Source organism: Protopterus annectens, chromosome 9.part0 (assembly GCF_019279795.1).
Source record: "Protopterus annectens isolate FY-2018-M chromosome 9.part0, PAN1.0, whole genome shotgun sequence".
Classification (NCBI taxonomy): Eukaryota; Metazoa; Chordata; order Ceratodontiformes; family Protopteridae; genus Protopterus; species Protopterus annectens.
In genome coordinates this window covers 458,813,620-458,828,845 of record NC_056743.1, presented here as the reverse complement: position 1 = coordinate 458,828,845, position 15,226 = coordinate 458,813,620, and the positions used below count along the sequence as shown (strand labels likewise).

General features: G+C 35.9%; 1 protein-coding gene across 2 annotated transcripts in view; it reads left to right on the top strand.

Annotated features, from left to right (window-relative positions):
* LOC122811267 (inositol polyphosphate-5-phosphatase A-like) overlaps window positions 1-15,226 on the top strand; it is a 1,048,439-nt gene that overhangs the window by 578,887 nt on the left and 454,326 nt on the right. The gene's annotated exons all lie outside the window — the stretch shown is intronic.

Below are 15,226 nucleotides of genomic sequence, written 5' to 3'. Positions count from 1 at the left end.
TACACACCAGGGACACTCTTTATAGCATGCCTTAAAAGCACATCTTAAACACCAGCAATGTGATAAATACAGTGCCTTAATGACACTAAAAGACAGTCAACCCCTACATCCACCCACCTCCTACAGAGGATATTAGTCCTCTGCACTATCACTAGACACCAAGGATAATGTGCAACATTGTGCCTTAATGCACTTAGAGGCAGGGGAAACATTAGATACCAGGGATATCTCTTCAATATTCTGCCTTAATTGCACTTAAAAAAGACCTGGGTGGGAAAGCACTAGACACCAGGTATTATTTTAAGCAATGTACTTGATGGCACAGGGTCGGGGAGACACTAGACACCAGGCATACTCTTCATAGCATGCCTTAAAGGTACTTATTAGGGAAAAAAAGCTGATTTGGGTTAGGGGATCAGTAAAGCTTGGGGGGCACTCTAAATAGCATGTTCTAAAGGCAATAAAAAAGATTCAAACCTCAGACCCTGTCACCTCAGTAAGAGGCTGTTATTCTTCTAAAGTCTGTGATGTCATCAGATAGCCAGATGAATATCCCCATCATAAAAAACAAGAAAAAGCAGAAGGAAGCGATAGAGGAGAACTGAGATTCAGACAACTTCTCAGAGTTCCCCAGGTTTGAGTATATTAGTAATGTGGAAGCACTTGCCTAGCCGATGGACCTAGTAACTCAGTAACTGATATGGCTTAGGCCTCTGGGACAGCCTCTTTGGAGACTACCACAGCATCAGCAGTTTGCATTTCTCCCTCTGAACTGAAAAACATTGGACTTAATTGAAGAGGATGAAGAATCTACCACCCTAGTTAGCTGTCTGATAGGCAAGCCAAGGGAAGGTGGTTTGCCCTTGTTTATTGCTGAAGAAGATGTCCATGTGGCTGTTAGGAAGCCCAATGACCAAGGTCTCATTCTGAGGCCTGGATTTTTACCAAGTTAAAACCGTCTCGTGGTAGGTCCCCAGCACTAGCTCACCCCTGCTTACCTTACAGGATTGGGCTAAACAGGTAGAGAAGGCTTTCTCCAACTCCTCCAGAATTTGCATCCTGATCCAGATCAGCCTTTTGTGTCAGGCATTAGGCCATCCAAGAGATGTAGAGAAACATCATTAGTTAGAGATACTGCCATGCCAAATTCTGAAATTGAGATTGAGTATCTGGATTACTGATCACATGATCACAGATGTCATATTCCTTATCATATGACACTGAAACTGAGGACACCCCCGAACCCCCAGAAGACCTGCTCTTTGGAGATACTCTGTCTTTATTGAGAGAGCACTTTTATTGGCAAGCTAATGAGGCTTCTGTTCTTCAGAAAAGAGACAAAGAAACCTTTTGGGTGGCCAACAAAACCTGCAGTTATCCCTCCAATCCAGGAATCCTCCTGCATGTGTTTGATGCAAACAACCTACAGCAAGATTCCCAACCCCCTGCTCCTAAGAGGCCCGATTATTTGCTCAAAGTGTAGACTTTTAATACATTTTCATATAAAAACACTTTAGCAGAGCCAGGTGTCCCTGGAACCTGCTAACATAATCAGACTAGCTGGAGGCTGTAAGACACCCCTAATGGTAAGGAGAGTACATTATGTGCTAAATTGGTATGACAGTGTGTGAGCCTCAGCAACCCTGTCTTTTAGAGATCTCAAATGGCAGATCTAATTCCTTAAGTATCAGGAACTTGTGCTGAAGAAGCTATTGGATAGCTGTGGGGAGTGCAGGATAAGTCCAATGAGGCTGCTTTGCTCCAGTAGTTCCAGACCTCTTTGCAGTCATGAACACATGCTGAGAAATGTGGGTATGATGCTGTTAATGCAGCATCCAGAGCTGAAGCTTTAGGCTTAGCCTTAGAAAGCAGTCTTGGCTGAGGGTGCACTCCCTGTCTGAAGATGTTAAAGTGGATCTGCTCAATGTCTCTGTGGATAGAGAGCTACTCTTTGGGTCCCGGGGCAAAAATATGTTTAAAAAGCTGGGAGGAAAAGAGGAAGACTATGGAATTTGTCACAAAAGTTCCACTTTACCCTTCTTAAATATTGTTAGATTAGGGACTTCCATTTTAAAGTAGTTATTAGTCATTAGACAGGCTAAAAGGTAAAATAAATTGTGTTTCATTTAGGCATAAAAGACAGTTGAGCAGAAAGAAAAGTAACCTTGCTGGTCAAGCATGAGAGACAGTTTATTAGAAAGGAAAGATGCGTATAAAGTATGTAAAAAATATTTTCTTTTCTCAAGGGAAAGATACAGTCTTGCCAGCTACAGAATGTTCCTTAATGAAATGTTAAATAAAACACATATGAGACAAAGCCTGAGACCAAGGTTAGGAAAAGTAAATAAGGAAAATTACTGGACTGAAGCAATATAATATGTTATGTTATGTTCAGGACAGCAGTTCAGTTAGGTTAGTGAGTTAATTCGACCTGTTACTTCAGAGAAGATTATAGATACTCAAATCTGAGTACAGAAGACAGGTCAAATAAAGACTATATTAGTTTATGTTGTTCAGGACAATCAGAATATAACATGCAGTAACTTTGAACACTAATTGTTTATCAGCACTGTTAATGAAGACAGTATTCGGATATTGTGAGCATCTAAAAAAGCCTTATTAAATAGACTACAGTGGTTGGAGAATTCATTCTGAAAAGTAGACAAGACTTGGTCCATAAAGGAGAGACTGGCATCTGTTCAGCATGAGTTTGGGTAATTAACAAATAAAGACTTTTGTTCTCAGTCTCATTACAGTGTTTCCAGCTAATTACGGTATAGTACAGTATTATCAATTCTTACAATGGTGCCCGAACAGGCCTGGTGTCTGGGGAGAGATATATAATTCTTGCAACCCAGCAAGCAACTACTCTGGACAATCAAAAAATCAGAGACAGGTGTATTGTGCAACCCTTTCAAATCCAGTTTCCAGTGCAGCATATATTTTCTTATCTTCACAGTGACTGTTTTTCCAAGTCAATGTAGCAAACATAGTACGGACATTTCAACAACACTCCAGGGGCTTTCCATCTGAAAAGCCTCAATAAAAGTAATCAACGGTGCTACCAACCACCCCTTCTTTAAAGGTAGCGTTCATTTCCAGACTTGATCACACTATGTGTGTTCTACAAAAATCTACGGAATAGCAGTGTTTTGTTCAACTACATGTGTTCTACAGAGTAAAACAGCCTTATCATCAAACAGAAATGACTGCATTCCTCATTACATAAGAGACATTTCAGTAACACAATACTACTTCATGCAGGAAATGGACACAACACTTCACGCAGCTGTTAATCAAAGTGGACAGCACCAGTGTTTACTTCAGAAAGCCTCAACCAACTTTAGTAGACCAGTATTAAATCAAAGCAGTGTTCCTTCAGAGCATAAAAGACATTATCCAATTAATAGCTATCTCCACTAACTTTGAAGTTTCCAGTGTGATGCAAAACAGCCAAGAAGCAAGAAAAAGGTTAATAAGCTACAGACAACAGCACACATTTTTTCCAGGTCCATAAAATTATGTAAGACTTTATATGCACCTTTTAGTTAACCGCTCAAAAAAGTTTAAATGAATCAGTTAAAGTCATTTGCATGTAAACATGGCAAGTAATACTGTTGCAGTTAAAACGTCAGTAAATCCTTGATTTAAGTTTAAAAATGTTCTTTTAAAGTTAAAGGTTATTAGTTCAAGAATGTTAACTATTTCTAAATACAAAAGGGCTAAATTACAGAAGCAAGCTCATGAGTCAGCTTCTGTTACTATGGGTTTAGACTTAATTAAACCTTGCGTGAATGCTTCAGCACATACAGTTCAAAATACAGAAGTATGTTGTAGTATTAAACATATAAATGTCGACACAGTCAGTGTACATAACATGCAGGCAATGCCTCACGTTCACATTACTTCATCTAGTTTCTTATTTTCAGAATCAAGTACAATGTTTGCACTGAAGGGAGATAAGAGGAATCAGAGCAGATTTTAATACAGTAAATTGCAGTATAACTGAAGAACATACTTCAATGCTAAGTAAAAGAATGCATTCCATAGCTATCTGTAAAGATCAGACCATTAATCTGTCATTGTTTAAGGTTCAAAAAATAACAATATTTCATTGATAACAGACAAATCAACTTCAGTTACACAAAGATCTTTATTAAAAGACACAAATGCACTTTTGTCAAGATTTAAAAGGTCAAAGATTACAGCAGCTAGCAGTTCAAAGTGTAGCAGCTCTGTACTAGATATAAACATGTCATTAGACTTTAGTGACAAGATTTGTGCAAATGTACAGATCTTAAAGAATTGGTTACAACAGGAACATGTGGATTTATGGGTTAAAGATAAAATAAATTCCAGTTCATCTGATGCAGCTGAAGTGCTCAGAAATACATATTGGCTGTGGCCAGTTAGAAAAAAAGGGTAACCACACGCATGTCTTATAAGGTATATCAGAAATAACAGTTAAATTAATTCACAGAATAAAGGGTTTACAGTTACAGATTTGGCAATTTAATTTTTTTGTGTTATTGTTTTGTTTAAGAGTTTTGTATTAAAGTGTTGTAGTCCATAAACAATATTGTAATATAGACAGAAACAAAATAGTGTTTGCTAGTTTACAGAATTTAAAATTTAAAGTCAATGCTACATTATAAACGTGACAACACAGTTAAAAATTCAGATCCTATGTATAAAAGAGTACATTATGTAATCAGTTTGAGACTGTATATGTTTCATATGGAAATGGCAGTTTGCCAGTCACATCAGCTCAGATTACAGTCCGCCTAGCAAGCTAAATTAACAACAGTACTATATGCCATAGGGCTTTATGGCAAAGATCCATTTAATGCATTTACAGTTTTACTACTTATCAAAAAAAAATTGTAGACAGTAATAATAAATTCTTGCAGCATTCAGTACTACTGAAAAATTAAATGACGTCAGCTAAAGAAATGGTTATAGTAAGACGGTGGGTGGAGTTTCACTCATAGAACAATATGTTAAAATCTTAGGGTCACGAGACAGAATGTAAAAATTGATTTTATATAGGTGCAGAAATGCACAGTGTTACATTATTATTTAAAATTATCAGTTGCTTACAGACTTGTACAGGTTTATTAGCAGTAAATGTTTATTTCATGCAGAAAAATGTAAATAAGGTCAGGGCAATAAGCAATGCTGTCAGTTTATCAGTTTATAATTGCTAAATGTTTCTTTCATGCAGAAAAATGTAAATAAGGTCAGGACAATAAGCAATACTATCAGTTTATAATTGTTAAAAATGTAAATGTTATTTTAAGGACCTGATACTAAATACAATCAAGAACTTTAGCTACCCACCCTTGCACAAGAAATGAAAAGAAGAGGTTTAAAAGGCCTAACTATAAAGAGGACACTTCAACATTAAAGCAGGTCTTCCTTTACCTCATCAGTGACTGAAACATTGCAGAGTAAAATCTGACAAGAGCTGTGGTACATAAGTTGGGTTGTCTATGTGTTTCAGTTATTTCTTCAATGTTTGTTTAAAGTTAAAATGTATGAGTTAAAGCAAGTATGTATGTTTTCAGACAGTTATGTAACAGTATTACTTTTAGTTTATGTTTGTATCAATGTTCAGGCAATACTGACAAAAATATTAAGTCTCCAGAATATAACAATAACAGATTTCAGTTTATTTGTGTTCAGGTAACAATGTCAAAATGTTCTCATGTTTTCAGACAATTGTACAATAGTACTAGTTTCAGTTTATCTATGTTCAGACAATAATAGTTTGGTTTTCAGAATGTAACATGCACCAGTTTCAGTTATGCTTTTATCTGTGTTTAGTTCACACTGGCAAAATATATTATTTTAGTTTAGTTTCTAGAATATACACAGCTATTTTTAAATGTTCAGTATACACTAATGTAAATTTCAGTCAAGTTTCAGAATATGACATTCATATTCAGTTATGTGTTCAGTGTAGTACATTTCAGTCAAATCTCAAAATATAAAAATTACTTCTCATTATTCAGTCATTAGTTTAAGAATAAAGAAACAGAATTACATTATTTAGTCATTAGTTAAGAGTAAATTGACAGAATTATTTGCAACAGGCTTATTACATTATTCAGTCATTAGTTAAGGGTAAAGTGACAGAATTATCTTTAAAGGCTTATTAAAATAAGTTATTTAAAAAATATATAAATTGGCCGTTTTACACCTAATAATTACTGGGTACATATTTACACCCAGTTCTGATGTTTTTTTATATTTTTTGTTAATTTAAATCAGGTTCTTCTCTTTAAAATGCTGATTATGGACAAGCTGTCATTTATACCTGGTTTCTCTTTAGTATTTAGCCTGAGCTAATATATAGTCACCCCTTCTGCAATCTTTCTTCACTTTGTTAATGACAAAAATATAAATTGCCCATAATCAGTATTTTAAAGAGAAGAGCCAATCAGATTTAAATTAATAAAAAATGTCAAAAACATCAGACTTGGATGTAAATATTTACCCAGTAGTTATTAGGTGTAAAACATCCAATTTAAATATTTTTATATTTTCCAGTTATTTTTAGCATGCTTGATATTCAAAATGCAGTGTAATTTAAATGCAGTCTAATATTTACTGTGTAGTTTTGATCCAATAGGGCCTTACATCTTTTCATAGCTGATAATTAGCAATGCAGTGGTGTAATAACATGTTTATTACAATGACTTTAGAGCTTTTGGATTTATTTTATTTTAATAACTATTATTGTTTTCATTATGTACATTTGTACGAATGCTGTTTCTTAACAGTAAGCAACAATTGGTTTTAAATTACTTTTTAATGTTCTTTAAATTATATGAAATGTTTAGTAATTATGTGAATAGAAGGAAATTACATAGTATCTACATTTTACCCACGTTACTATTTAAATGTGAAGTAAGCATTAATGTATTTGACACTGAAGATGCCTGTATAAGTTATATTGCAGGGGAAAATGCTAATTCCATAAGATTACCATAAGATAGTTCTAATGCTGCTTGATGCTTTAAGCCAAGGCTCTTTGTGCCCAAGTGAATTTGAGTATCTTAAGGTAGAGGTTTCCATCATTCCTGTAATTTTCGGGATACATAAGATACACAAAAGTCATTTTGATCCACCATTTAGGCATATTGTTGTGGCTCAGGACTCAAAATAGAGCCTTTGGCAGCATTTATTGACCACTATTCCAAACCAGTATAACAAACATTCACACACACATTCTTGGCATTGTTTGGAGCAGATAAGAATGTTCAATATCCACTATGATTATTTATTTGTAACTGTGGATGTAGTAAATCTTTTTTCAATAATACCGCATGACAGTGGTTTAGAACTATATGCACAAAGTTTGTTATGAAACGGTATATTGGAAGAAATGAAAGTGAACTTACTACTTGATTTGTTAGAAGCAGTACTTGTGAACAATTTCCTACACTTTGATGGAAAATATTTTAGACAAAAATCAGGGATGACAATGGGAGCAAAATGCGCTCCAGTATTTGCCAACTTGGTGTTTGCTGAATGGGAGATACAGGATGTTTTTTCTTCACCCTTTGTGGAAAACATTGTAGCCTACTATAGATTTTTGGATGACATCTTAATTATTTGGAAAGGTAGGCAGGATGAAGTAAATGAATTTATTAATTTCCTTAATGATACAAGTTTTTTAAATTTTACTTATAAGGTTCATGATAGGGAGAGTGATTACTTAGACATAAAACTATTTAAAGTACCCAATACTGGAAAATTATCTTCAAGCATATTCAGGAAAAAGACCTATGCTAATATGCTCCTGCATTACAACAGCTGCCACCCCTATCATCAAAGTAAAAGCATGGCAAAGGGCCAAATGGTCAGACTTTCTAGGTTAGTGAATAATGATGACACGTTTAATGAAGAAATGTACATTCCCATTGGAATGTTTAAAGAGAGGGGATACCCTTTGCAATTATTACTATCAGTAAGAAGGGAAGTAATGAGTAACAAAAATTCTAGATTTCTCCCCATTTTAAAAGGGGAGACTAGTGGAGAAATAACTGTGAATTGTGAGCAACCTAAAAATTACGTCATGGTCATACCATACAACCATGACACTCAGAGGTTAGTAAAGACAGTAAATACAATGTGGAATGTAATGTTTGATCAGGCTTTGAAGGAGAAATTAGGACCCTTACCTAAGGTAAGTATATAGCAGGGGAAAAAATATTTAAACAATTATGGAGAAGGAATCCTATAATAAATCGTATGTGTCAAAAATGAGTAACTGTTTCTCATGCAGTACCTGTAGATTTATTAACCCTACGTAGAAATAGAGATGTACAGTAGAAATTTGCAATGCCCAGGTAAATGCAATTGTAAAACAAAATATGTGGTATATATTGCAACATGCATTTCATGTCCTGCATTCTATGTAGGGAAAACCATAAGAAGTCTACATGAAAGGATCTTGGAACATACTAGAGATATTTGAAAATGCAAGTTAAGTAGTGCTCTATACTCACATAGTGGAGAATGTACTAACTTCAACAAGTTTATATTTTTTGACATCGACAAAGTGAAGAAAGATTGCAGAGATGGTGACTTTGATTTACAACTTTTAATTAAAGAAACAGAATGGCAGCTCAGGCTACATGTTAAAGAGAAGCCAGATATAAATGACAGATTGTCCATAATCAGTATTATAAAGAGAAGAGCCAATCAGATTTAATTAAAAAAATATCAAAAAACATCAGAACTGGATGTAAATATGTACCCAGTAATTATTAAGTGTAAAACAGCCAATTTATATATTTTATTTTTTTATTTTTTCCAGTTATTTTTAGCGTGGTTGTTATTCAAAATGCAGTGTAATTTAAATGCAGTCTAATATTTACCATATAGTTTAGATCCAATAGGGCCTTACATCTTTTCATAGCTGATAATTTGTAATGCAATGGTGCAATAATATGTTCATTACAATGACTTTAGAGCTTTTGATTTTATTTTATTTTAATAACTGTTATTGTATTCATTATGTACATTTGTAAGAATGCTGTTTCTTAACAGTAAGCAACAATTGGTTTTAAATGACTTTTTAATGTTCTTTAAATTATATGAAAAGTTTAGTAATTATGTGAATAGCAGGAAGTTACATTGTAACTACATTTTACCCATGTTGCTATTTAAATGGGATGTAAGCATGAATGTATTTGACTCTGAAGATGCCTGTTATAAGTTATATTGTAGACGAAAGTGCTAAGTCAAATATGAAAGTTTTTTTATTATTTTATTGTGTGAGTTCGAACATGCTACATTAAAGGATATTCCATTTGTTGCAGACTTTGGGTTATTTTTACTACAGTTGTTACCAGGAAGGAGTGAGGTGTTTAATTCTTAATTTATTAATTAGTTTACAGATTACAGTGCACATTTACAAATTACAGTGCACTTTACATAATTATTGTATATTAGTCAGAAATTAAAAGGACTCTAACAGACAATACAAAGGTATAGAGTTGAAATACAGAAAGTATAGGTTTTAGTAAACTATTATACCTCACAGATATTCAAAAAAGTTAAAAAAGGTAAGTAGCATTATAGAGCAAATTTAAATAAAAATTTGTAGACACAAGTTAACACAGGCTATGGTAATTATAATTCAGGACCACTTATAAAGTTATCTTTTTAGTGCAGATTTCAATTAGTCTTCAGAAAATAACCATCATGCTTGATAGGCTATACAATAATAAAAAAAAACAGTATAATGTTTAAAGATGTAAATCTATAAACAGCAGGAAAAGGTTTCATTTGCTATAAAAAAGACATCATAGTACATTTAAGCACTGGTTCATAAAGTAAAAAGCATTAGTAATAAACAGTGTAACGTTACCATTACAGCATACAGAAATATAAAAGAAAAATAGGCAGGGTTATCAGTTTGTACTCTAACTTAAATAAAAATTTACAAAGTCTGGTTAATCAGCTTTAAAAGCCATAGAATTAAAATACACTCATTTTCAGAATAATTTACATGTTTTAAATATATCAAAACTTAGACTTAAAGACTCTAATGACTATGAATCTAGGTAATATAAAAATCAAATCATAAAGTTAAGAGACTTCAATCCAAACAGGCCATAAATACTCAAATGACACCTAGTGGTCAAAATTAAAATTGCAGGTTTACCAAATACATTTTTTTTTTCAGATTATAAGTCAGGTATCATAAAGCTGTATACAGTAGTTAGCAATATGAATGTAAGGTAACTACAGAAGTAGGACCCTGCAGACTTTCGTCAGGGACCTCAGGGGCAACAGTTAGATTAGGGACTTCCATTTTAAAGTAGTTATTAGACATTAGACAGGCTAAAGGGAAAATAAATTGTGTTTCATTTATGCATAAAAGACAGTTGAGCAGAAAGAAAAATAACTTTGCTGGTGAAGCATGAGAGACAGTTTATTAGAAAGGAAAGATAAACATAAAGTGGGTAAAAAAATACAGAAATACAGAATGTTCTCTTCTCAAGGGAAAGATACAATCTTGCCAGCTACAGAATGTTCCTTAATGGAATGTTAAATAAAGCACACACGAGACAAAGCCTGAGACCAAGGTTAGGAAAAGTAAATAAGGAAAATTACTGGACTGAAGCAGTATACTATGTTATGTTCAGGACAGCAGTTCAGTTAGATTAGGTTAGGTTAGTGAGTTAATTCTAACTGTTACTTCAGAGAAGATTACAGACACTTGAGTCTGAGTACAGAAGACAGGTCAAATAAAGACTATATTAGTTTACGTTGTTCAGGACAATCAGAATATGATGTGCGGTAACTTTGAACACTTATTGTTTATCAGCACTGTTAATGAAGACAGTATTCGGACATTGTGAGCATCTAATAAAGCTTTATTAAATGAACTACAGTGTTTGGGGAATTCATTCTGAAAAGTACACAAGACATGGTCTGTAAAGGAGAGACTGGGACCTGTTCAGCATGAATTTGGGTAATTAACAAGTAAAGACTTTCGTTCTCAGTCTCATTACAGTGTTTCCAGTTAATTATGGTACTGTACAGTATTATCAGTTCTTACAAATATCATAGGAAATTCCAAAGGCAAGGTACAGGAAGAAAAAAGTAGAAAAAAATGGCAGCAAGAGGATCAAGGGAGACATGGACCCTCAAAGTTCTTCCTGCCCATGGGAGCAGCTGTGGCTACAACAGCACCCCCCCAAAACAAATCAACCTCCCTCACTCCTACACCATCACTCATCCTGCACCCTCTCTTCCTCAGATAGGAGACAGACCATAATCTTGAACAAATGGTTCCTGTGTATTATCTACAGGGCTTACAAGCTGCAGTTTGTTACACTCAAAAAAAATGTTCATAAATGTCAAAGGAACAGGAACATCTTGTCATGCCCAGTCTAAAAGAGGTGCTAGATCAAGAACCATAGAAAGAGTACTGCAGGACAGAATGGCACAGGCTTCTACTCCAGAATCTTTCTCATTCCAAGAAAGAAAGGTTACTAGAATTTCATTCCATACCTATTACAACTAAGTAAATTCCTTACAGAATCCAAATTCAAAATGGCAGATGTTCCTATGCTACATCCCAAAGTCTTCATAGTTACATTAGACTTCAAAGATGCCTTCCTACATAATCTAGTCACTGGAGGGCACTGTATTTAAGGTTCATGGCAGGAGATTTGCATTTCTATCTCACATCCTTGCACTTTAGTTAGGTACTTCTCCAAGAAGATTTACCAAATGACTGGCCTTACTGATAGCCCATTGTAGAACCAAGGGCTTCCACATTTACAGTAAATTGGATGATTGCCTGGTTCATGCCCAATCTATAGGAGACACAGGTTACCGGAGTATGTCCTATATTGCCTGACCAATATAGTAGTTACAATGAACTTGTAAGAGTCAAATTTGTGCCCAGCCAAAGAGTGATTTCCTGGTTCCATTGCTAGACACATACATCTGAAAAATCAACCACCAGCAGAGAATGTGAAAACCGTAACAGATTTATTTCTTTCAATGGCAGCAAAGAAAGAGTGGACTGCCAGGCAGGCTCTCAGCATACTGGGTCATGTGGTTTCAAATGCCCTGATGATTATTTTGGTCACACACTATATGAGGAACATATAGTGATACCTTTGGAGAAGCTGGAACCCACATGTCCAGCCCCTGGAGACAGTAACCCCAACCCTACCTTGTCGCAAGGTGGAATTGTTGTGGTGGGTGCAACATATTCAGAACAGTGATGGTATACCCTTCTAACAAACCAGACGTAATCAGACCCTCACCCCCAATACCTTGGATCAGGCCTAAGGAAAATTCATTCCCTAGGTCTAAAGGTTCAGATTGCCTGGAATGCAAGCTACATATAGATCTAAAACAAATGGTAACAATCTAGTATGTTCTGCAGGCTATCAAAGAAGACTGGAAACTTGGCACTTTAAAAGTATCACATACAATGCTAATGTAAAACTCTTATTAGTAGGTAGGATCGTTCAAACCTAAGAGCTGGTCCTGAAGTGCAGCATTCAACTCTGTGCAGCGTGCATACCATCACAGGACAGTATACCTGCAGACCAGCTCAACAGAACCACTCAGACCTTCACAAGTGGATGCTTAACAAGGTGGTATTTGTAGCTTTGCTTTTCTTCTTAACAAAGAAGTTAACACATTTGGTTTTGCAGCACCTCATACGTTCATAGATAAGTGCTAAGCTAGCTACCTTTGTGGACCATTTTAAACTTAGACACTATCCCTTTCAAAGGGGAGAATCAAACCCTCTACCTTGTGTCTGCGAGGTAAACACCCTAACCATTATACCACCCCCCAGTTGCTTAGGCAGTAGATACCTTTTCCCTGAACTTGAGAGGCCTTGGTCTAATTGCTTTTCCTCCCCTTTTCTGGCCCCCTCCTAAGTAATTCTGAAGATAAGGGTGGAGGGGAAAGAACTGTTTTTAACTGCACCTTTCTGGACAAAGGAGCACTGATTCCTCATTTGATGCACTTGACAGGGGAAACACTTTTAATACTGTTTTAGCATGTAGACCTCTTGGCAGAGTACACATTGCTCTTTATACACCAAAACCTGTTCATCTTGAAACTAGCAGCTTGGAGGATATGACTCTTTTCCCCCTACTTAACATCAAGAAGTTATGTACTCACCATAACGTTCGATGTACGTAGTCCATCTCGCCTTACATTCTTACTAACCCTCCCTCCTTCCCCTCCTGGAGGACCTGGAGGTATTGTCTCTAGGTGTCAGTAGTCCTTTCTGCTGGGGTTGTTCTTCTTCTCAGTGTATACGTGTGTGAGCTTGCAGCATACAAGATCTGGGGAATAGACCTGTTGCATGATGGGATACCTCTTAGCCACAAGCCAGTTGAAGACTTCGAGCTAGAGTATGGCCAAGTCGGACCCACGGGTAAAAATGTAAGGCGAGATGGACTGCATACATCGGACATTATGGTGAATACATAACTTCTTGTTCTAGAGTTCTAGGGACCTGAATTTTGTCTGTGACTTAAACAGAACGTGCTGAAGAGACAGATATGTGTCCCAGTGACTGTTCCTCCTATGGAACAGGCTTCCCATCCATGTGGAGCTGATTTTGTGCAATACTCAGTTTAAGTGCCACTTAGACCAGTGGATGTGGTACAGGAAATTTACACCGGGCCTGGCACCCATGTCCCTTATAGACAGAGGTAACTTATAAATGCTTGGTCCTCAATGTCCTATTTGGATACAGGACAAGAAAGATCCCCCCCCCGTTGTTAGCTCAGTAACAGTCTGTGAATCTATGAATCTAAGGATCAGGAGAGATGGAGAGAACTGAGACAGCAATCTGACCCCCGTGTAAAATGGGAAAAAAAGATGCCGATTATAATGGCAATGTATGGCTAAGCCTACAGTAGTAGACATAATACTGGTTTAGAATAAAACTTCTGAACCTGTACTGAACTGACCACTCTTTTTGATTCCACCTTCAAGAGTGTGATATTATGACTCCTTCCCTATTGAATAATTATGTTGCTTGTTTTATGTGCACGTGTGTGCATATTTGTGTGTGTGTGTGTGTGTGTGTGTGTGTGTGTGTGTGTGTGTGTGTGTGTGTGCACGTGAATGCATGTGTTTGGGGGATATGTTATATCTGTCCTGGAGACAACTAAAATTCTGGTATTATTGGAAAGTCTTACGAACTTGTGAAAAATGGGGGTGCAGCATCCTTTTATTAGTTACTTTTGATGTAGCATAATTTTATTAGTTACTTCAAAGAAAATAAATGAAGTAGTTAATTAAAAATAATAGCATTCTGTTTTACTATTTATCTGTTTCTCATCATGTGTACTTTTGAAACGAAAGACATTACATTGTTTGTGGGAAGTTACTTCATGTTCAGGTACCTTATGAAGTAAAAATGCACATGCGATGGCATTGTTTAACTAGCTGCCTGGCAATGTACTGTGAGCTCCTTAACAGTAAGGCTTTGTGAATGACTTATTTCCTATAACACAGACGTCAGAAAATGTTCCTTGTAATCAGTGTGCTTTTGTTGTTAACAAATTTAAAGAAATAAATCTAACTCTGATATGTGGTTGGGGGGGGGGTTGATTTATAAAGCACTGTGTTCTGCTTGCATATGTCATTTTGTAAGTTGTCCCCTCATGTTTCCCTTTTTTCTAGGTAGAACAAGACTAGGCAATTTAATTTATCTATATCATTTATTGTACATACCACATGATTTACATGTCTCTTTTCCAGACTGTGCTGTGATTTTACAATGTTTTTTTTTCCCTTCCTCTATGCTGCTCATGCAACATTTTTTGTATTTCATCATATTCTGTGACTAAACCTGGATTGTTTTCATGTTTTCACTGCATTTTTTGTTTACATTTTGCTACCCACAGGACCTCGCCTGATGGCTTCTCTATCTGCATCCATTTAGCCCATTTTCCCTGGGGGAACAGAACAGGGGCTAGGCAAAAGTCTTATGACCCATTCATTTCTGCCAGGAATCCCAAATGGCCATCTGTTGCCTAGCGAGAGTTGGGTGGTAGGAAGCAGGCTAGTATGCTAGTCCTGCAGAGCATATTACCCTCTTTGGTTACTCTTCCATGCTCTGCTATTCCTGTTGTAAGGGAGAAATGTGCCTTCATACACAGTTCTTCAGGCTTACAGTATGAATGCTTCAAGACAGAGTAGGCTTGGTTGGCTT